Genomic DNA, 22,090 nt, shown 5'->3' on the forward strand with positions numbered 1-22,090 from the left:
GGCCCCCCGCGCGGCGCGCGCGCTGATTGGCTGCGGGCGCCCGCGGCCCGGCCATTGGCCAGCGCCCCGCCGGTCTGCGCGCCCCCGCCGGCCGCGCACTCCATGAAGGGCCCATTAGCGAGGCAGGTGCCTCCCCGGCTGTAAATTTGCCCCCTGATTTATCTCCCCCGGGACGAAATAAATCCCGTTGGATGGGAGTTTAGTTAGGCAAAGGTTTTAATGGGAAATCAGGAAAAAATACGAGAACATATTTTATTGCACGAAAGAATGCAGATTTGAGGATCCGCTCCGCACGCTCTGTGCGCCCCATTCGGGGAAGAGCCCCAGGTGCGCGGGCGCGGGGAGCCAGCCGGCACCGTCGTGGGGCAAGGCCAGGGCCTCCAACACCGCCCCCGCGGCTTCCCGGCCGCCCAGGGCTCAGACGTCAAGGAGTACCGCGAACATTTTGGGGTAACGTTCTTTGTGACGCAGACGGGCGGGGGACGCTGGACCTCGTAGTCCACGGTAGTCCACGCGCCGAAGGGCCAGGGCGAATCTGCCCTGTTTTCGCCAACACACTGCTGGCGCGGTGGCGAGACCCGTCCCGGGGCCACGCGCGAGGCCAGCGACTCGCGGGCGCTGCCAGGCGGGCAGTTCCCTGTCCCCTCCCAGCCCGCGGCACTGCCCTCTGTCGGGTCGGGGCGCTGTGACCGTCCTGGCCTCCCGGTCCGGCATTTCCCGGTCTCGAAGTCTCAGCTTGGTTCCCGGGAGGCAGCCTGAGGCTCTAGCCGGACCCCACGACCGAGCCCACGGGCCGCTGTCTCGTGAAGCGCTGCGGCCCGGAGAACAGGGACCAGCTAGGCTCAGAGCCCCGAACCCAGGGTGCGCGAGGGCCATGTGCAGGCCCTAGACGTGGGTGCGCTCCCCAAGCGCAGTGGGCAGACACGCGGCCTCCACAGGGGCACGCGGGGCCCCAGGTGTCCCCTTCTGGTACGAAAAGTTCCCCAGCCCGTAGCATTGCTGTGGGATTCAACTTAGATCGCAGTGGACCCTGGGCGCGGGCAGAGCGGCCGCTGAGCAAAATGCTGGGCGTTGTCACCTTTGTCTTTTTGGGTGGGGTGTCACATTAAATCCTAAGTGTTGGCTCTTACTGTTATTCGCTGCCTGCTCGGAGCCATGACCCTAACGCGAGCGAACCGACGGCCATTTCGTGGCCAGGGGTGGGCGGTGTGCGCCAGGCTGGCCTCTCTCGGGCCTGGTGCGGTTCGTTAGCAACGACTTTCCCGTTTCACCCTGGCCGCCAGGGTTTGGATGGTGTGAATGCAGGCGAGCCTCCCGGCTCTGTGTAGGGACCCAGCGTCCGCTCCCGGGGTGTCCTTCCGGGATCCGTTTTCGTTTTGGGCAGTAAGCGGTGGGGTCTTGGCTCCCAGAGTCCCTGCGCCGGATCGTGGCTCCGAGAGCCACTGGCCGGCGGGGCTGGGCAGGCCTTGGGTGGTCGCCCCGGGCTCGGGTGCGCTCGCACCGTGCTGCGGGGTGAGGGTGCGGGACGCTTGGGGCCCTCAGCTTCGTGTGCGCTGCGGTTCCTTTCTCCCCGCTTCCTCGGCAGGGGCCGCACTCGCCCGATCCGGGTGTGGCTCCCCTGCGGGCGCTTTGTCCCATCCTGGCCCCCAGGACACCGGCCGCGCCCCTCCCGGATTCCTGCGCTGCGTCCGTTCCGCGGCGGGTCCCCCGGCCCCGAGACCCGCCCAGCCTCGCTTGGAACACGCTCCACTTCCTCGGAGCAAACACAGCGTGTGTGCTCCCCGACAACCTGGGCTCCGGGACACTCTCCCTGCAGGATTGGGGCCCCACCGGGCTCCCCAACCCCTCTCCCATCCCAGGCGGGGGCTTGGCTGCCAAGGCTGGGGCTCCGGTGGGGGTGGAACCGAGTGGGCGGGGCCGAGTGGGGGGCGGGGTCGCGTCCCTCCTCCGGACTCCCTCTTTGCTCTACAGACCCGCCGGCGGGCGGGGGCGACCAGAGGGTCCCACGGGGCGGGACAGGAGGGGCGCTCCCGGGAGGGACGACGAGGGCGCACTCTCCTCGCAAAGAGTGAGGGCGGCTCTGGTCGGAGGCAGGAGAATGCGCGCGGCTCCGGGCGCTGCGCTTTAGGCGGGAGCCTCCCAGCCCTTTTCTACCGCGGGAGAAGAGCCCCCGAGCCGCTGTCCCGCGCCCCACCGACCCCGGGTGTGTCCACGTCTCCCGGCCCTCCCTGGGTTCCGGCCGGAGCGCTTGGATGGGGAGTGCGGCTGCGGTCTCATCTGGCCTCCTCGTGCGCGGCCCCCGGGGGAGCCGTGGCTGCGGGGACGGGGCCGGAGTGAGAGTGCGCGCCTGGAGAGTGGGCTGCGGCCGTGGGGGTCTGGGTGCGCTCCCCAGGCGTCCCGCCTTGCCAGGCGCTCCGGGATTCCCAAGCCAACTCCGGGACAGTCCCCACCCTCCTGGACCCGCGCCTCGGGCCCCCCTCCCCCCAGTGCTCCGGTCCCGGGTATGAAGGCTTCCTGCCCGCCGCCTCTGACCTGCGCCCCTTCCACCCGCTCTCCGGGGCTCCCGCCCGCACCCCCTTCAGGGCCCCCAGGGCGCCGCCCCTCCTCCGGGGAAGGTCCTGAGGGGCCCTGCGGGGAGGAGCGCCTCCGGGCTCCCAGCGTTGGGCGGATTTCCGCCGCCAGAGCGGAGAGGTTCGAGAATGCCATCTCCTGGTCTTGAAGAAAACGTCCTGCGAAGGAAGAGGGAGCTTTCCGTGCAAACGTACCCATTGTGGGAAAGCGGAGAGCGCGCTGTGTGGGATAGACCTTATGCATTCATCGTGTGTTTATTCCGCACCTGCTCCGTGCCAGGCGAGCCCTCGGAGGGTCGCGGGATCGCAGCGCACCCCGCGGGAGGGGTGGGCAGTAAACCGTAGAGGACGAGCTTCAGCAAGAGCCTGCAGGAGGGAACCACCATCCTTCAGAGAGGGGCATCAGGGCCTCAGGGCCAGTGGTCTCTGGGGAGGGCTGGCGGGGTCCTCACAGCATGGCTCCTCGGGGGAAGGTGGGAGGGACCCAGGAAGGGAGCTGGGATTGCTGCTGCACCGGCAAAGAAGCTATGAGCCCTCTAAGACACTACCAGTGAAGTGGACATCATAGGTCCCTGAGCTGCCTCTGCCCCAACCGTGACGGCTCTGGGCTGGGCTCTCTGGGGGCAGCTGCCTGCAGAGGGCCCTTGCTTTGTTCCCACAGTTCTCCACCTCTTGTGTGACGATTCAGGGATTGCTAACCCAGGGGTCCATGAGCCAAAAGAAGGAAAGGGACCCCTGAGGTGACCCAGATGGAACCTTGCAGCTGCAGGGCTCACAGGGTAAGGCAAGAACTCCTGGAGCCCAGGCCCGGGTGGCCACAGGGTTGTGACTGCTCAGAGGAAGAGGGGCTAGAGCAAATCCCACCTGTCCCCAGCAAACACCCCTGGGCCACATGCAAAGACCCTGTCCTGGCAGGCCTCACCCAGGGTAGGGGAGCTGAGCATGACCTCTCCACCCCGCCCCTGCCCTTGATGGAGGAGTGGCCAGGGCTGTCTGAAAGGCCCTGAGGTGGGCAGGGCAGGTGTGAGGAGGAGGCTAGCTGCTCACCCCCCGACCCGTCCCCCACTTGCACTATTGCACAGCCTGCACACTCCAGGCGGGTCTCCTGCCCAGTGGCATCTGCTGAATGACCATCTCTGAGCATGGCGGCCTGTCAGCCTCCAAGTCAGCAAGGACAATACATGTTCAGGTGTTTCCGGGGCTGAAAAAAATGCTACAGAATGAAGGGAGGGACCTACATCCAGGCCCCAGGCTGCAGAGCTCTGTCAGGGTCGGGGAGGGGTTCTGTGCTCCCCCAGGGAGTAGGCACCACCAAGGCGTCTCGGGCCACCCTGAGCCAAAGAGCATCTTGGACATGGGGAGGTGGGCAGGAAGAGGCCGGCAAGGCCCTAGAAGGCCGGGACCTCAGCAGCTGGGAGGAGGCCCTTGGAGGAGGTCCCACAGGTGTGCTAAGGAAGGGGCGAGGGGCCGGGAGCAGGCAGGGGTGCTGGGGAGCCCCAGCTGCCCACTCCTCCCTGGCCAGAAGCAGTAAAGGAGGATGGGACCTAGACGGCTGGGGGACCCCTCCCCACTGCTCCCATGGACCCTGCCCGCCCATCCTCTGCAGACCCCCAGCCCCTTCCCTCTTACTCTGGTGCTTTTATTTCTTTGAGAGCTAGTTACCTAACGAACGTCACGCCCATAGAAGAGTATACAGAATTGCCTGTGCGTTCCTGGTACTGAGGTCTGAGTTCCTTCTGGCCTCGTGGGCTGCTGGCTTCGCTTTCCTTCTGGAAGTTGCAGCCCCGCGTACAAGTGCTTGACAGGATGGGTCTTCTTTCGAGTTGCTGACCTGCTCTGCCCGTCTGCACACACCCGGGGTCCCCGCGCACTGGGGGTGCAGGCTGTGACCTGTGACCTGTCCGTGCAACTTGGGGTCCTCCTCTGCTTGGGGGACACGGGTCCACAGACCTCTCGTGGCTGCGGGGGGCCCACATACAGATGTGTCCTTCCTCTGCTGACACTTAGCCAGTGACTGTCACTGTCATCAGCCTCTCACAGAAGCTGCTTAAGAGGGGGGCGCCCCCCCCCTTGGCCAGAACACCACAGCTCAGTCTTGGCTCCCTGACCTCTGCAGTCAGAATGACCCCTCCAGGTGGTCTGTCTGCCTCTTCTTCCAGGGTCCCTCCCTTGGGACACACACCCTCCACGGAGACGTCCCACAGGCACCGGCCCCCCAGGCACCCGCTGCCAAGAGCTGGAATGGGGGGGGGGCTGATGGACCACTTGCCTGCAGGGGCAGTTTGGAGTTAAGACGGGTGGTCCCGTGTGGGCTGAGCTCTCGGGCCGGCCCTGCTCCTGAGAGGCACCTGACTCTCCCGGAGACCTGTGACCACCCGTCCCTGCAGCCACATCCCAAGCCGGGCCGGGCTCCAGCCCCCTCTACGCCCCCAGCGAGCGGGACACACTCCGGGACATCATGCCCGTGCTGGAAACCACTGTCTCCCCCCGTGCCCTGTGGACGCAGCGTCCAGGCGATGGGGTCTCTGCAGAGCTGCCTGAGTCACAGCCACAGGAGAGCCCCCAGGAGGGGCCGACCCACCCACAGCGGGACTGCAGAGGCCAGCCCTCGGGGCAACTGTCACAGCACATCTCAGAAGGCCTCTTCTGGGGTCCCAAGAATCTTGTCTCCTTGAGGAAAGGACAAAGAGAAGTGGCCGTAAATCACAGCTCAGAGCTCATTCCCCAGGGCCGCGCGGGCCCCAGATGCGCAATCGTGGGTAATGAGCTCTCTCCTGGGGGCTGCTCTCCGGGGGGGTCTGACTGTGAGCCAAATGTGCTAATTGAGCACCGAGTAAAAGATTTGTGTTAGGGCCTCTGCTCTGCTGCCATCGCTGCGCTCCCAGGATGGGGGGACCGGCCCCGGCTAAGCAGAGGCTTCCGGAAGGGCTCTTGGCTACACTCCAGGCCTGGCCCCAGCCCCCCTCCGTGGTGGGGCATCGTGGCAGGGGAGGGTCCAGCTGTGCCACGGCAGCACCTCCCCAGGTGACGGGGGGTGTCCATGGGCCCCTCAGGTGTCCCTTCCAGACGCTGTGTGCCCAGCCGTCCTTGACCACGTGGGTGGGGGCTGCCCTCTGCCCCTCCCTGCGCACAGGGCCTGAGCTCTCTGGCTTGAACGCCTGTCCACTCCGTCGTAGGCCCCTGTGGAAGGCCTGCCCCTGGGGTGGAGGCGGCTGGTGGGGGGAGGCTGCTGGGGGTGGAGGCGAGGGGGGGGGCTTGCCTGTAGTGGGAGCCACTTTGTCGCCTGGTCATTTACAGGGTGGCTGGGGCACTCGGCTCAGGGCTGGTCCCTGACACGTGGCTGGGGAAGGGGCTGCTTCCCAGAAGTCAGGATAGTTGGGAGGGAGCTGGGGGTCACCTGAGGACCAGAGGAGGAGCCCAGAGTCCGGTGGAGGACGTTGGGGTTCTGCCTCCAGGGAAAGAACGTCTATGATGAGAGCCAGTTTGCATTCTAAGGGTTACCGAGAACCAGGGGTGGGGAGGGCCGGACCCCGGACAGGAGACCGTCTCAGGCAAGACCACTGAGGGCCTGTCCCTTTCCCCCAGTGATGGGGCACGCAGGGGCCTTGGTCTAAGGAAGACTAGTGTTTGCCCTCGACTGGGTGGGTGTCCTGTCCCATAGGGTCTGGCAGTGCAGAGCAGCTCCTCTGACTCTGGGGGATGGGTCTGCCACGTGAGGCACCGTGCACCCCTCCCCCCAGGCTCCTTGTAATGTATGGGGGTCTTCGGACCCCTGGCCAACACTGCCTGCTCCCTGGCCATCTGTCTGTCTGGGCAATGGGCTCAGCAGGCCTGGGGAGGGGAGTGAGCTGGGCCCGGTGCTCTGATCTGGCCACATGAGTCCCGGGGGCTCAGAGGCTGTGTGCAGTGTCCAGGCCCACCAGCCCTTCCCTGCCACGGGGAGAAGGGTGTGGGCACTTCCCCAGGTGCTGGTTGCCTGTGGCATCAGCATGGGGCTTGGTCTGCAGAGGCCCAGCGGGTTGTCTCCCCTTATGGCAAAGGACCCAGGAACAGCCGTATCTGATTAAATTACTCTAGGGAAGGTAATCCACCCCGCCAGCCAGAGTTCTGCGGCCGAGCCGTGTGACTTGCTTTGCTTCTCCTGGGAGGACTATACTTGCGCTCACGATTATCCAGCTTGCCGTGGGATTGCTGTGGCCGAGGAAGGGGGAGCAGAAGGAATGTTTGCTCACCCAAGAAGAATACTTCAGAGCCCCTGTGTGTCCACCAGGTTTCTGGCTCTTTCCCTCTGGAAGGAAAATGGCACGACTCAGACCCACCCCAGGACAAGAAGCCCCAAGGAGCAGGGCAGGGGACCCTGGGAAAGTGACCACCAGGCTTTGGTGGTGAGGATGTTTGCTACGCAGCATTACTGAGCAGAGGCTGGCTGATACAGGACCAGAGAGTACCAGATCCCACAGGAACGGGATGGTCTATAGTTCAAAGCTTCTAGTTGTGACCGACATTTGGGTAACATTGGAGGGTTCCTCGTGACTTCCTCACTGTTGCTCTCCCTGGACGCTTGAGACACCTGATGCCATTCCCTGCCTCCCAGTGGTGGGCAGAGTTCCATGGGAAGAGACCTTGGGCAGCTGACCAGGAGCTGTGGACAAGTAGGGGCCCCAGGGGATCCTGGAGGCTCCCTGAGTTCTCTCCTGCTCCCAAGGAAAGATTTCGAAAACCCAGGGATTACAAGGACAGGCACGCCCTGCCCCCATCCTCAGGGGCCTCTGGGGGCCCACCCAGCAGCCGGCGCCTGGTACCCTGGTATATCCATCCCTGCAGAAGACTCCAGGAGCTCCCCAACGGAGCAGCGGACACAAGTCTGGAAACATCGCCAGCTTCCCAGGGGTCAGAGGCCAGGGCAGAGGGCATGTCATGGAAGACGTCACCAGAGGAAGTTTGGACCAACCTGTGGAGGCCAACTGCCTCATCGTTGCCCAGCAGCAGGTCCCCGACTCACTCCGTGTGTGACCCGCCCGGGGCTGCCCGTGACAGCTGGGTCTGGCACACCCAGGAGCAGGTGCTGTCTCTCCACGATGGTCTTTAAGAAGTGAGACAAACAGGACCCAAATGGAAAGGCCACAGCATGGTGGGGGCAGGGCAGGGGTGGCTGGATCCCATTCTGCAGGGGGGGCCTCTGGACAGCGCCATCCAGAGGACAAAGGCAGCCTGGGGGCCTCCGCGAGAGCAGGGCACATGGGAAGAGGCACAAGGTGGTGGGCACGGCCCCGCCCCTGGGTGCAGCGCTGGGTGGCCGCTGGCATGTTCCTCGGCAGCCTACCCCCCACAGGCACGACGAGAGCCCACACCCCGCTGGGGCTGGGCACAGAGGGACGTGGGCTGGGGGCTCACGGCTCCAGCCGTGGCAGAGGCTGGCCGTCCGCCGGGGCGCCCTTCCTGGGCGTGGGTCCGCGCCGCATTCTTGACATCTTTGGTGAAGTGACGGTTGTTGAAGAAGGTCCGCAGCGCTCACACGCGAAACCCCTGAGGACCTGGCTGGGGTGAGGGGCCTTCTTGACAGCGTCACCCCTGTGGGCACGAGAGGCCACCGCAGGCGTCCGTGGCCCGCCACCTCTCGTCTGGTGCTTCGTTTCCTTTCTCCCCTGCGGCTCCGTGGGTTTTACCTTTTGTCATCCCTTCCACTTTCCCTTCTTCCCATGGGAGCGCAGAGGATGGGGGCCGGGAGCTGTCTCCCCGGAAACTCCCGGAAGAAGCGGGAGAAGGGGCAGGTGTGTCCCCGACAAACATGCGATTTGTGTGTGACCTGCAGGCCCGTGAGTCGGAAACGTGCCCCAGATCTGCAGGGTTCGACCCAAGTTGAAGTTGCACTTCACGTTGGCGGGAGCTGCCAGCTGCTCGGAGATGCACCTGGTGCCAAAATCCTTGGAGTTAGAAATGACAGAAAGACACGAAGAAGCAGAAAGAAACCCACCTGTGGCCATGAACTTCCAGTCACGCTCCCCACGCAGGGGGCAGGGCGGGAGGAGTCTGTGAGCTGATAAATATGCCGAGTTCTCTGTCCTGAAACAGGGACGTGTCGTGGTCACGGGAGGGGCTGTGCGCTCACTCGGGGGGGTGTCCCCGCGGTTTCGCCAGCACCGACACGATGCTGCCGTGGGGCGTGCGCACCTGCCACGGGGCGGCGTCTGAAGTGCAAGGGCCCACGGAGATACGCAGTGTGGGGACACCTGCCCTGAGGGCGTCTCCAGAGTCACAGCAGTGTGGAAACTGTGCATCTTGTCTTATAAAACACGTGGATGTCATTTCAGCATGAGATCTGTGAGCAGGTAGCTGGAGAAGAAGCCTGGAGGGACCTACGGGCACCGGCCACTCCTCTGGAGAGGGAGGGTGGCGAGCGGAGAGGGACGGTGGCAAGGTCAAACCCCGCAGCTTTTCTTCTGTGTGCTCTGGTGTGTTTTGTCTTGTTTTCCTATGACCATGTGTTACTTTTATTATATTTACAAAAACGCTACAAACGCCCACGTGTCAGGGTTCGCGCGCAGGGCGGGGGCGTGGGGACCCGCCAGGCGGTGGCATGTTGGCGCCCAGAGCCCAGCTTCACCACCGTGAGCGGGTTTGGAACGACCTGCCCTGTGGCTGTCACCGCAGGTCCCGCGTGCAGGCCAGAGCAGAGTGGGCCAGGGACATGGAAGTCATAGAACCCTGAAGAGGACTCTGGGTCTGTCCTGAAATCATGAACGCGGCGGGTTGGCCCCAGCAGCGGGGGCAGAGCAGGGCCTGCTCCGGGAGCAGGCGGTGAGGAGAGGTCACCCGGGTGGTTCTGACCCGGAACTGGGCGCCCACGACACCCCCGGTCCTCTAAGTAGGTCAGTGACTTGGCGGGACTTGACCTCTGTGCTTCGGTTCCCACTGCACCAAGGGTCCCGCTGGGTCCCACGGCTGCCGTGTTTCCGCAGCGCTGGCTTACCCGCCTTTGGCTGAGTTTTTGCTAGTTTCTCGTCTGCAGAGTGGGGGGGGCTGCAGGCCCACCCCGGCCACTCTCAGCCGCAGATGTTTATGGCAGAGCACCTCGCGGGCTGGCCAGGATTCCAGGGCTGATCTGGGGGTCGCGGGGACAGGGTGTGCTGGGGGAGGTCCTGCGTGACAGCCACCTGGAGGCGAGGAGGGCAGGGAGAGGCGGGGAGGGGCCCGGGTTCTGTCCTGTCAACTGTGTGGGGTGCAGGCTGACCCTCAGTGGCTAAACATATGCTTCATCGCGCTAAATTTAAACTCAGTGGTTGTGCAAACATTTGAGTTCGGTGCCGGTGGGTTTCTGAGCGAACAGGTTGTGTGGTTGTAAACAATTAGGGGCCGACAGGCAGTGGCATCTTCGGCTCAGGAAACAGAATCTGGCATCTGCCCGACCTGGGGTCAGCCCCACTCAGGTCCTGTAACGTTGGTGGTCCCCATGGACCAGCCTCCCTGGCGGGATTCATGCCACCCCCCAACCAGCTCCGGCCACGTGATGTGTGATCAGGCAGATGCAGCGTGCGCACCTGCCGTCGGGCCTGGCCTGCTTGGCGCCATTGCTCCTGGACGTGTGTTCCGGGAACCCGGCCGCTGGTCTGGCGGAGAGTCTGGTGGAGGACCCCAGCCAGCAATGGCCCCCTGAGCTCCTGGCCATCGCAGTGCATCCCCTTGAAGGCGGCATCATGTGGAAATAAGTTGCTCCTGGGGCCACAAGCAAACCGGTGTGGCCAGTTTAACCAAGCCGTCGTGGAGGGCCAACGTCAGGACCGACCGACACAGCCGGCTGGAGAGCACGGGGGGAGCCGGGGGTCAGGCAGGGGCCGCACAGGGCCAGAGGCGGCCCTGTCAGGACCCGGCCCCTCCCCGAGCTCCTGGAAGAAGACCCGGACCGGAACCAGGCTGACGGCTCCACCCGGCCGGAGCTCGGCTCGTGGGCAATATCATCTGATTTCAGCCGACTTGGTACCTGCAGACTGGGGTCCAGATTCTGGTCCCAGATCTCACACCCGTCTGTGGCTTCACAAGAGTGAGCACGCTCAGTCAGGCAGGTGCCTGATTGATCAGGACGTTTGGAAAGAGTCCCCGCCCCTGGAGAGCCTGAGGCTCCGTGGTCGGCAGACGGTGGTCCAGGTGGTATGTAAGCCCCTGTGCTTCTATTAGACGCCAAGATTTTGGCTCTAAGGATGGTGTCCGTGCTCGGCTCTCCGGGAATCCAGGCTGAGCCGTTGTGAGCAGGGGTCTGGTGGAAGGGGCGGGCTGGTGGGGGGCTCCAGGCTCCAGCACTGCACAGGACCCTGCCATGCTCCTCACACCCCTCGGCGGGACAGCCACACCAGCGGACACACCTGGTCCTCTCTCTGCGCCCGTCCCCGCACCTGTCACTTTCCACCTGTTGGTGGGCTTCGGGGTCTGGGACCAGGTGTGGCGCCTCACCTGTGTGGGCTGCGTCCGCTTGGAGACCGACTGAGCGTCCTGACGGGGTCCTGCTTCCAGAACGATGTGCCCTTTACCCACAGCTCTAGAAATGAAACAAAACCAAGGAGAAAGCCCTGCGCACCTGAGCTCAACCAGGAGCAGGCGTCACCGCCACTAGTGCTGGTCCCCACGTGACAAAGCCTGGGAATCTTGCTGCTGAGCTTCGCTCCGAGTGGTGGTGGCTTGGAGAGGGTGACCGTCCTGCCCGGGGCTGCCCTCTGCTTGTCTGCGTGCGCATCTGCGTGTGGCCCGCACAGATCAGTCTGGAGGCTCCACATGTCGCCACCTGGGCCCCACGCTGCTTGGCCAGCAGGTTTCAGTGTGGTTCTGAGCACGCAGCCCGTGTCCACGCTGGGGTGGCGGCACAGGACCCCGGGGTAGAACTGTGTGGCCTGGCCCTGAGTGGGTGGCAGGTGCAGGGAGCAGCTGCTGGGGGACAGACCAGCCTTTTCTGGTCTAGCTAACGTTTTCCCCAAGGGAAGCTCCAGGGCACAAAGCAGTCAAATCCTGAGCAAGCGGCGGTCGAGGCCAGGCCTCCAGATGATGTTACCCCAAAGCATGCCTCTTAGGGATTTAAAAGGACAATGAAGACAGGGTCTCCACCATTGTGGTGAGAGTGGGGCACGAGGAGCGGAGCGCGTGCTGGGGATTCAGGGGATCACGGTCCTGCTCTGGGCTTCCCCGGAGACTCTCCCGTCTTTGTTTCTGTCGCTGGCCCCGTTGCGATGAGACCTTCGCTGCTGCTTGCCTCGTGCTCCGGCTTCTGCAGGAGCCGTTGGCAGGTTCCGTTTCAGAAGTACACTCCAGACCAGATGGATCGGTAGACTGTGTCTGCCTCTGGGGGAAATTAAGCAGATTATAAGGTCTATTAAAATTTTATTGGTGTGAGATCTTTTTCCAATTGGCTTTCAGAAATAATATTAATCTGTTAACCCCTCGTAGACCTACAGAAGTAAGAAAAATTTGGAAAAAAAACAAAAACCAAAACCCAAAATCCCAAACTGGCCTTCCCGGCTCCGTGAATTTGTTTTCTTGCTAAATCTGCATCTCAGAAAACAGCATCCCTGTGATTTGGGTTAATGGCCTTGGGTGCCAGGTCACAAGAAAAGAAGACAAAACCTAGTTTTAAAAGAAAGTCCTGGTAGCGTCGTGTTCAAGATGACTGTTTAGACAGATTACACGCGCTGAAGAATTCTGGCTGAGAACTCGCATCCATCACGAGGCAAACACAGCATCAGCACGACGTTCTGGTGTAGGTGCCTCTAGGGTTATTTTTTTCTTTAACAGCCTAATTACGTGACTTCCTAAACGTCCTCCACGAGTCGGACCCGTCCTTCGCTGTGCTGTGGGTGGCAGAGGCAGACCGTTCCCGGGGGCTCTGGGGCTGGGCAGCTTGGCCTCTGCAAGGACTCTTGCTATCCCTGGGGTTCCAGGCTGGGCACACCTAGGAAGACGAGGCCTGGGGTCCCAGTGGCTCACAAGCAGGACATGAATGGGTGATGAGGGTCGGTGTGTGGCTGGCCTCCAACGTAGGGCCTGGCCACGCAGGGCCTAGGGCCATTACTTTGGTGCTCAGCCCTGGCCAAGCCGTCCGTTAAAAGCGCCTGGAAAGGGCCGGCCAGGAGTGAGCCCTGGAAAGTGGCTTCTGCGAGAAGCCAGGCAGGACTGGGGATGCCATCGTCCACACCAGAGGCCTTAGGTCTGCTGCTGCGAGCTCCGGCCAGCTGGGCAGACACTTCTCATTCAGTGGGTCACCACGGACAGGTGTCACTGCAGCTGAGGGGGGAGCCAGGAGAAGGTCAGGCTGGTGGAGAGGCTGCTGGGAGACGCGGGCTTCACTCATGGGCTTCAGACCCCGGAGGTAGGTGACTCCAGAGCTTCTCTCTGAGCCCCTCAGGGTGACACGGTCGCCTTGATTCACTGTCCCACGGCACAGGCAGACCCGCAGCGCTCAGAACTGCTGAATCCCCAGGGGCTGAGGGCAGTGTGGTGCACGCAGGAGAGAAGCGGGGGTCCCAGCATTATTACAGGGAGAAGGCCCCCGCCCTGGGCCCGAGGGCAGGACATCTCACCTGTGCGCCGACACGTCGGTCCCCTTGATTGGACGGAGCTGGACCCCATATCTGGGCCTGTGAGGCCCACATCTTGCATGCACTTGTTAGAGGACTTGAGCCACAGACGTGGGTTTCAGTGAGGGCCCCTGGGGAAGCTCAGGGGCCATTGGGGGGCAGTAAGGAATGGGGGGAGACACGGGGACGCTGTCCCTGCACCTGGCCCAGTCCAGGATATAGGCTCCGAACCCACAGGCCTGCTCTCTGTTGTACACTTGGAGGCACCTGCCTTCCCTGGCATTTGGGGCATGTGACTTGGAAATATGCTGGGGAGCTCAGGTGGGGCTCCCAGAACCCCAGGCTTACCTAGACCCCAGGCTCGCCCACGCTGTGCTGCCTGGGCTGGTAATATCTCCGTCATCCTGGAGACACTGACGAGAGACCAGCCCTCACTGTCCCATGGAATGCAGCCGAGAGGCTGAGATCCGCAGCCCTGTCTCCCCCAAGGTGGGCGCTGCGGTCCACCCGTGCTGTTCCCAGGACGCCCACGCAGGAGTGTCTGGAAGAGGGAGCAGAGCCACGGAGCTCTCCAGTTGGAGTAGGGGCTCCGAGTAGGGGTGTGGGGCCAAAGGGCAGCACCGTGAGAAGTGCCCCGGGCCTGACCAGTTTGGGGGCGTACGTCGAAGCCCCTTCTGCATTACCCCAGCCCCATGTGGGCCTCTTTCCGTCTGGACTTCCAGCTAAACCTGTGGTTTGTCAGCAAACGAGCCTTGAACCCCTGCTCCAGGGTCGGGGAGGAGCCCAGAGACCCTGGGCTGTTCCACCCGCTGCGCTCAAGGCCAGGGCCAGGGAAGGAGGCTGTGGAGCTGCATCCTGCAGCCAGACACCCTGCCCAGCCCAGGGTGCAGCCAGGAGGGTGCGGGGCTCAGGCCGGTCAGTGTGGAATCCGCTGCCCCTCCTTCCCACCCGGCCTGCAGACCCCGGCCTCAGAACCAACGTTCTGTTTATGGGGAGTTCACACCTGCCCTGTCGCCCAGGGTCCTGANGAGGGTGCGGGGCTCAGGCCGGTCAGTGTGGAATCCGCTGCCCCTCCTTCCCACCCGGCCTGCAGACCCCGGGGCCTCAGAACCAACGTTCTGTTTATGGGGAGTTCACACCTGCCCTGTCGCCCAGGGTCCTGAGCACACGTTGCTGCCCGTAGCCTGCTGGATTTGGCCCTTTCGGGGCTGAGGATGCAGGTGAATGGAGACACCTGCCTCACGCCTTGTCACCTTCTCCAGCCAGGCCTTGCTCAGTCGGCTGGGGGGGCNACGTTGCTGCCCGTAGCCTGCTGGATTTGGCCCTTTCGGGGCTGAGGATGCAGGTGAATGGAGACACCTGCCCCACGCCTTGTCACCTCCTCCAGCCAGGCCTTGCTCAGTCGGCTGGGGGGCGGGGTGCAGCCTTACTCCAGGAATTTAGAGCATTTCCTGAGAAATGTGAACCTGACCTCCTGCCTCTGGGGCTCAGTGCCTTCCACCCTGCTCCCCGGGCCCTTCCTGCCTCCACACCACACTCCCTCTCTGTCTGCCTGGGGGTCTGCCCTCACTGCCCAGCCCCCAGTGTCCAGATATCCCTCATATCCAGCTAGAGCCTCTCCCCAGGCATGGGTCCTCTCCGGGAGAGGCCAAGGGCCCCCGTGTGGAGAGAGGGGCTCCCCTGGGCCCAGGAGTCCCCTGGAGGCCGGGGGCCCGTCGAGCAGGGCGCTCTCAGCAATGCCTCTCCCGCGCCCTCATCTATTCTCCTCCGCCTGACGTGTGCACAGAAGGGACTCTGCAGCGTTTCAAGACGTCCATGTACCAGTAAATGAGCAACGCCCACGGTAGGGCATTTGGTTAGCCCCAAGGATGAGACCCAGAAACCACGTGGGAAGCAGGCCCTCCGAACCCCCCTCACCTCACAGTCCCGCAGCATCTGCTGGGTGGTCCCCGAGCCCCAAGCTCCTCCAGGCCCCAAAGCCGGTTCGGCACTCACCTGAGGCATCTCGCGCAACCCTGCCGTTTGGAGAGGCCGGGCCACCTCCGACTCGTTCGGACCCAGAGCCTGCTGGGTGTTTGATTGTTGGGCTGGTTTTTTAAAAAGATTTTATTTATATTAGAGAGAGCGTGCGTGGGGGTGAGCAGGGGAGGGGCAGAGGGAGAATGAGAACCTCAAGCAGACGCCCCACTGAGCACGGAGCCCGATGCAGGACTTGATCCCATGACCCTGAGAGCACGATCTGAGCCGAAACCCGGAGCCGGACACTTCACCGACTGAGTCACCCAGGTGCCCCGGGCCTGCTGCTTTGACCCTTAGGAGATATGAAAGTCATGTGTGATGCCAGAAACAAGTGTCAAATATCGGTGGGGTGACAGCCGTCATAAGACCCGGCTGGGAAATGAACAGCTGGGAAGGCTGTTTCAGTGTCTACGACAGAGAAAACTAGTCTCGTGTCGCTCAGAGAAGGAGACACTAAGAGCAGAAAAGGAACCAACGAACCCGGTGGAAGGAAAGGACGTCCAAGGGGGCGCCAGACGCGCTGGGAAACCCCACTGACAAGCCCAAGAGCCACTTCCCTCGACCCTTGTTCCCAGGAGCCCACGGCTCAGGCCGATGGTCCTTCGTGTCCCCCGCCCCCGGTGGCCTGAGCATCCCCGNCAGACGCCCCACTGAGCACGGAGCCCGATGCAGGACTTGATCCCATGACCCTGAGAGCACGATCTGAGCCGAAACCCGGAGCCGGACACTTCACCGACTGAGTCACCCAGGTGCCCCGGGCCTGCTGCTTTGACCCTTAGGAGATATGAAAGTCATGTGTGATGCCAGAAACAAGTGTCAAATATCGGTGGGGTGACAGCCGTCATAAGACCCGGCTGGGAAATGAACAGCTGGGAAGGCTGTTTCAGTGTCTACGACAGAGAAAACTAGTCTCGTGTCGCTCAGAGAAGGAGACACTAAGAGCAGAAAAGGAACCAACGAACCCGGTGGAAGGAAAGGACGTCCAAGGGGGCGCCAGACGCGCTGGGAAACCCCACTGACAAGCCCAAGAGCCACTTCCCTCGACCCTTGTTCCCAGGAGCCCACGGCTCAGGCCGATGGTCCTTCGTGTCCCCCGCCCCCGGTGGCCTGAGCGTCCCCTGTCACCTCCAGTGTCCCCAGCCCAGAGGACGGGGACTGCGTGGGGACCGCCCCATCTCAGGGCACCAGGCGAGGGCAGCCGCCTCCACCCAATTATTTCAGCACCATCTCCTGTCTCTTGTCACAAAGAATTAAAATCTATAATAAGAAAATCTCAGAGCCCCCCTGTCATTCGGCCCATCAGCTTCATGCCGGCCCTTAGCCAAGCGCAGGGGCACTCGTCTCGTCATCTCCCTCCAGCCTCAATGAATCGTGATAAAAATGTCAATTAGATTACGCTGGCCAGCAGCGTGGCGTGATTGAGTGGCGAGGCAGGGCACGTCCCCTGAATCACCCTGACAAAGGCAGCCGCTGCACGGGGCTGCAGATCCGCCCGGGCCCCCCACCTCTGCAGTGGGCACCAGGTCTCAGCAGCACCGGACAGGAAGCTGAGGCCGGGGCACAGGGCTGGCGGTGGGAGGGGCGATGCCGAGGGAGGCGGGAGCGGGCAGCCTCTGGGGACAAGACCCCAAGGGGTGGGTCAGCAGGCTTTCCCAAAGTCTGCATATCCCCACGGGCTGCTTCCCCCTGAGAGGCCACCCCAGGGTGCGGGGTCCGGGCCCCCCGTGCCTCACCCTGGGCCGCAAGCCGGAGGGTCTGAGGCGGCGCCGTGGAGCGCCCAGTGGGCCTGCCCTTCCCCAGAGCTCCACGGCCGCTTCTTCCTCTGTTTAAGGGTGAAGACATGCTGAAAATTGATTTCTGTTGGAAATGGGATAATTAAACTGGTTGTTTCTATCTCCATCATCGTCATGATAAAATGAGGGGACAGCAGGGTTGCATATGGCATGAAGTAATATTGTCCGTCTTAATGCAAGGGAGCATTAATTGAATACGAATGGCCTTCCCTGAAGCCACCCGGTTATATTTCAGAGATATGGGATAATGATGCCAGTTAATCATTTTTACAAGATAGAAAATTACTGGCTCCTCTGGGAAGATCATTAAGGAAAACAATTGTTCACAGCAATTGAAAATAGAGTTTTAATTATTTAATATAGAAATTAAACTATTGGAGACTGGTGCTGGATGACGGAACTTAATAGAAATTTATACACAAGCATCTGTGAACGTTTTAGCTTTATTAACCCGCCTGATTTCTTAATCTGGATCCATTGGGGAGGCCTGCTTCAACCGTGACTAAATCTGCTGCTTGGGAGAAGGGCCTGGCAGACGGGTGCCTGCTGGGACCCCATCCTCGCTGTCCTGGGAGTACCTGCTGGGAGCCGCGGGGAAGGACCCAGGAGCCCAGAACACCCACTCCAGGAGGTACGCGCACCGGCCAGGACGGGCCAGGGTCTCCCGCTGGGCAGAGGTGCCCAGGCCCCATGACAGATGATGAACCCCGGGGGTGGCTAGGTGACGCTATCGCACGGGGACTGAGGCCTGAACGTGAAGTGTTGACCTGGGGCAACCCCCCTCATAGGTCACATGAACGTGACCCCCAAGGGGGTCCTGGCCAGAGTGAGGTGCTGACCCCAGCTGGCCTGGCTCCAGAACCCACATGACCTGGGCCCCCAGCCCACTCATCCTCAGGCCCTCCTCCCCAGGGAAGAGAGGGACCCCACACTGTCTTGCCGGAGCCGCAGGGGCTCGCCCTCCTTGCCCAGAGGACCCTCGGTCCCGGCACCCTGGGCTTCCATGCGGGCAAGCGGCCCCTTGGGGGGCAGAGACGCTTTAAACGAGATTTCTGATTCAAACGTCTGAAAATGGGAACTCCTGTATCTTGCTGAGTGATGACACGGGAGGCAGGCTGAGTGCAGGAACGCGGGCAGAGAAATCCAGAAATCCATCAAAACACGGACCTTGGGTGTGATCCGGGAGTACATTTTTCCCGTTGTTTTTCTCCAAATTTTCTACAATAAAACATACAGTTAAAACAAAAAAGTCCTTGTTTTAAAAACACGGCAATCACGGGGCACCTGGGTGGCTCAGTAGGGTGAGTGTGGGGCTCAGTTTCTGCTCAGGTCGCGATCTTGGGTCCTGAGGTCCAGCCCCGCCGCGGGCTCTGTGCTCAGCGGGGAGCCTGCTGGGGAGTCTCTGTCCCTCGGCCCCTCCCCTGCCTCTCTAAAATAAGTGAGTCTTTAAAAAAATATGGAAATCGCTATTTTCAAGACATAAGTTAATAAAACAGACGGAACTTTTTACAAGGTGATTGACAAACAAGTGCAGAACACGGAGTTTGCAAGTCGTTGCAAGTGGGGGGCCCGCCACGCCAGCCCAGGCCTGGACACGCGGGTCTGGGAGCAGCCGGACGGGGTCAGGCCCTTCCTGGTCCCCTTCAGGTCCCAGCCCTGGGCGACTAAGGCTGGGGCTCCCGAGTGACCGGCTCAAGGTCAGGAAGACCGGCTAGAGCCGAGGGCTCCCACCGCCGCCGCGCACACGCGGGTCACCCGGTACAGGGAGGACGGTCTCCTAGAGCCCCAGGGCCCTCGCGACCCTGAGAATTGTGGGTCTGGTCACCCTTTCTCCGAGGGCTGCCCACCATTCCAATTACATTCTGTCTATTATTACCAATAAATTCCAAGTGATCTTTTTTCTCCTTATAGTTTTTAGGGTTACATAAATTCCACCTATGCAATTTTTTCATGGTTGAATATATTACGGAATGCCACTTGTGTTACAGAAGCTAATTGATAATGTGATTCGTCATGTTGCGGGGGCATAATTCACAAAGTTATTTCAAAGCCTCCGATACACGGACTAGCACTCACGTTTCATATTTCTCACATGAGTAGACACAGTATAAGGTAAAAAATGTGAGGCCGCACAGATGAAATATTTCCCGAGGCTTTTATTCTTGTTCTTTGGGTGGGTGCCAACATCTTTCTAGAAGGAAGCTCATATATCCACGGCTGCTCTGATTTGAATTTATTCCTCGATCATTAGTTAGCTCCTTTTTTCTTTAAACTGGAAGAAGTATGTGTATACGTTTGACAAAAGGANCGAGGCAGGGCACGTCCCCTGAATCACCCTGACAAAGGCAGCCGCTGCACGGGGCTGCAGATCCGCCCGGGCCCCCCACCTCTGCAGCGGGCACCAGGTCTCAGCAGCACCGGACAGGAAGCTGAGGCCGGGGCACAGGGCTGGCGGTGGGAGGGGCGATGCCGAGGGAGGCGGGAGCGGGCAGCCTCTGGGGACAAGACCCCAAGGGGTGGGTCAGCAGGCTTTCCCAAAGTCTGCATATCCCCACGGGCTGCTTCCCCCTGAGAGGCCACCCCAGGGTGCGGGGTCCGGGCCCCCCGTGCCTCACCCTGGGCCGCAAGCCGGAGGGTCTGAGGCGGCGCCGTGGAGCGCCCAGTGGGCCTGCCCTTCCCCAGAGCTCCACGGCCGCTTCTTCCTCTGTTTAAGGGTGAAGACATGCTGAAAATTGATTTCTGTTGGAAATGGGATAATTAAACTGGTTGTTTCTATCTCCATCATCGTCATGATAAAATGAGGGGACAGCAGGGTTGCATATGGCATGAAGTAATATTGTCCGTCTTAATGCAAGGGAGCATTAATTGAATACGAATGGCCTTCCCTGAAGCCACCCGGTTATATTTCAGAGATATGGGATAATGATGCCAGTTAATCATTTTTACAAGATAGAAAATTACTGGCTCCTCTGGGAAGATCATTAAGGAAAACAATTGTTCACAGCAATTGAAAATAGAGTTTTAATTATTTAATATAGAAATTAAACTATTGGAGACTGGTGCTGGATGACGGAACTTAATAGAAATTTATACACAAGCATCTGTGAACGTTTTAGCTTTATTAACCCGCCTGATTTCTTAATCTGGATCCATTGGGGAGGCCTGCTTCAACCGTGACTAAATCTGCTGCTTGGGAGAAGGGCCTGGCAGACGGGTGCCTGCTGGGACCCCATCCTCGCTGTCCTGGGAGTACCTGCTGGGAGCCGCGGGGAAGGACCCAGGAGCCCAGAACACCCACTCCAGGAGGTACGCGCACCGGCCAGGACGGGCCAGGGTCTCCCGCTGGGCAGAGGTGGTCCCAGGCCCCATGACAGATGATGAACCCCGGGGGTGGCTAGGTGACGCTATCGCACGGGGACTGAGGCCTGAACGTGAAGTGTTGACCTGGGGCAACCCCCCTCATAGGTCACATGAACGTGACCCCCAAGGGGGTCCTGGCCAGAGTGAGGTGCTGACCCCAGCTGGCCTGGCTCCAGAACCCACATGACCTGGGCCCCCAGCCCACTCATCCTCAGGCCCTCCTCCCCAGGGAAGAGAGGGACCCCACACTGTCTTGCCGGAGCCGCAGGGGCTCGCCCTCCTTGCCCAGAGGACCCTCGGTCCCGGCACCCTGGGCTTCCATGCGGGCAAGCGGCCCCTTGGGGGGCAGAGACGCTTTAAACGAGATTTCTGATTCAAACGTCTGAAAATGGGAACTCCTGTATCTTGCTGAGTGATGACACGGGAGGCAGGCTGAGTGCAGGAACGCGGGCAGAGAAATCCAGAAATCCATCAAAACACGGACCTTGGGTGTGATCCGGGAGTACATTTTTCCCGTTGTTTTTCTCCAAATTTTCTACAATAAAACATACAGTTAAAACAAAAAAGTCCTTGTTTTAAAAACACGGCAATCACGGGGCACCTGGGTGGCTCAGTAGGGTGAGTGTGGGGCTCAGTTTCTGCTCAGGTCGCGATCTTGGGTCCTGAGGTCCAGCCCCGCCGCGGGCTCTGTGCTCAGCGGGGAGCCTGCTGGGGAGTCTCTGTCCCTCGGCCCCTCCCCTGCCTCTCTAAAATAAGTGAGTCTTTAAAAAAATATGGAAATCGCTATTTTCAAGACATAAGTTAATAAAACAGACGGAACTTTTTACAAGGTGATTGACAAACAAGTGCAGAACACGGAGTTTGCAAGTTGTTGCAAGTGGGGGGCCCGCCACGCCAGCCCAGGCCTGGACACGCGGGTCTGGGAGCAGCCGGACGGGGTCAGGCCCTTCCTGGTCCCCTTCAGGTCCCAGCCCTGGGCGACTAAGGCTGGGGCTCCCGAGTGACCGGCTCAAGGTCAGGAAGACCGGCTAGAGCCGAGGGCTCCCACCGCCGCCGCGCACACGCGGGTCACCCGGTACAGGGAGGACGGTCTCCTAGAGCCCCAGGGCCCTCGCGACCCTGAGAATTGTGGGTCTGGTCACCCTTTCTCCGAGGGCTGCCCACCATTCCAATTACATTCTGTCTATTATTACCAATAAATTCCAAGTGATCTTTTTTCTCCTTATAGTTTTTAGGGTTACATAAATTCCACCTATGCAATTTTTTCATGGTTGAATATATTACGGAATGCCACTTGTGTTACAGAAGCTAATTGATAATGTGATTCGTCATGTTGCGGGGGCATAATTCACAAAGTTATTTCAAAGCCTCCGATACACGGACTAGCACTCACGTTTCATATTTCTCACATGAGTAGACACAGTATAAGGTAAAAAATGTGAGGCCGCACAGATGAAATATTTCCCGAGGCTTTTATTCTTGTTCTTTGGGTGGGTGCCAACATCTTTCTAGAAGGAAGCTCATATATCCACGGCTGCTCTGATTTGAATTTATTCCTCGATCATTAGTTAGCTCCTTTTTTCTTTAAACTGGAAGAAGTATGTGTATACGTTTGACAAAAGGAAAAAAATTAAAGAAGGGAATCACCACCTTTCGATGTTATCAGAGCTGAGCTGCTTTTAAACTTTGCATGTTGAACTAACTCTGGACTTTCTGGACTTGTGCAGAGTTGCAAAAGCAGCACTGATGGTTCCGTTCTCCACGCAGCCTCCCCAGCGGCGGCATCTGAAAC

The sequence above is a fragment of the Ailuropoda melanoleuca genome, chromosome 6 (genome assembly GCF_002007445.2).
Source record: "Ailuropoda melanoleuca isolate Jingjing chromosome 6, ASM200744v2, whole genome shotgun sequence".
NCBI lineage: Eukaryota > Metazoa > Chordata > Mammalia > Carnivora > Ursidae > Ailuropoda > Ailuropoda melanoleuca.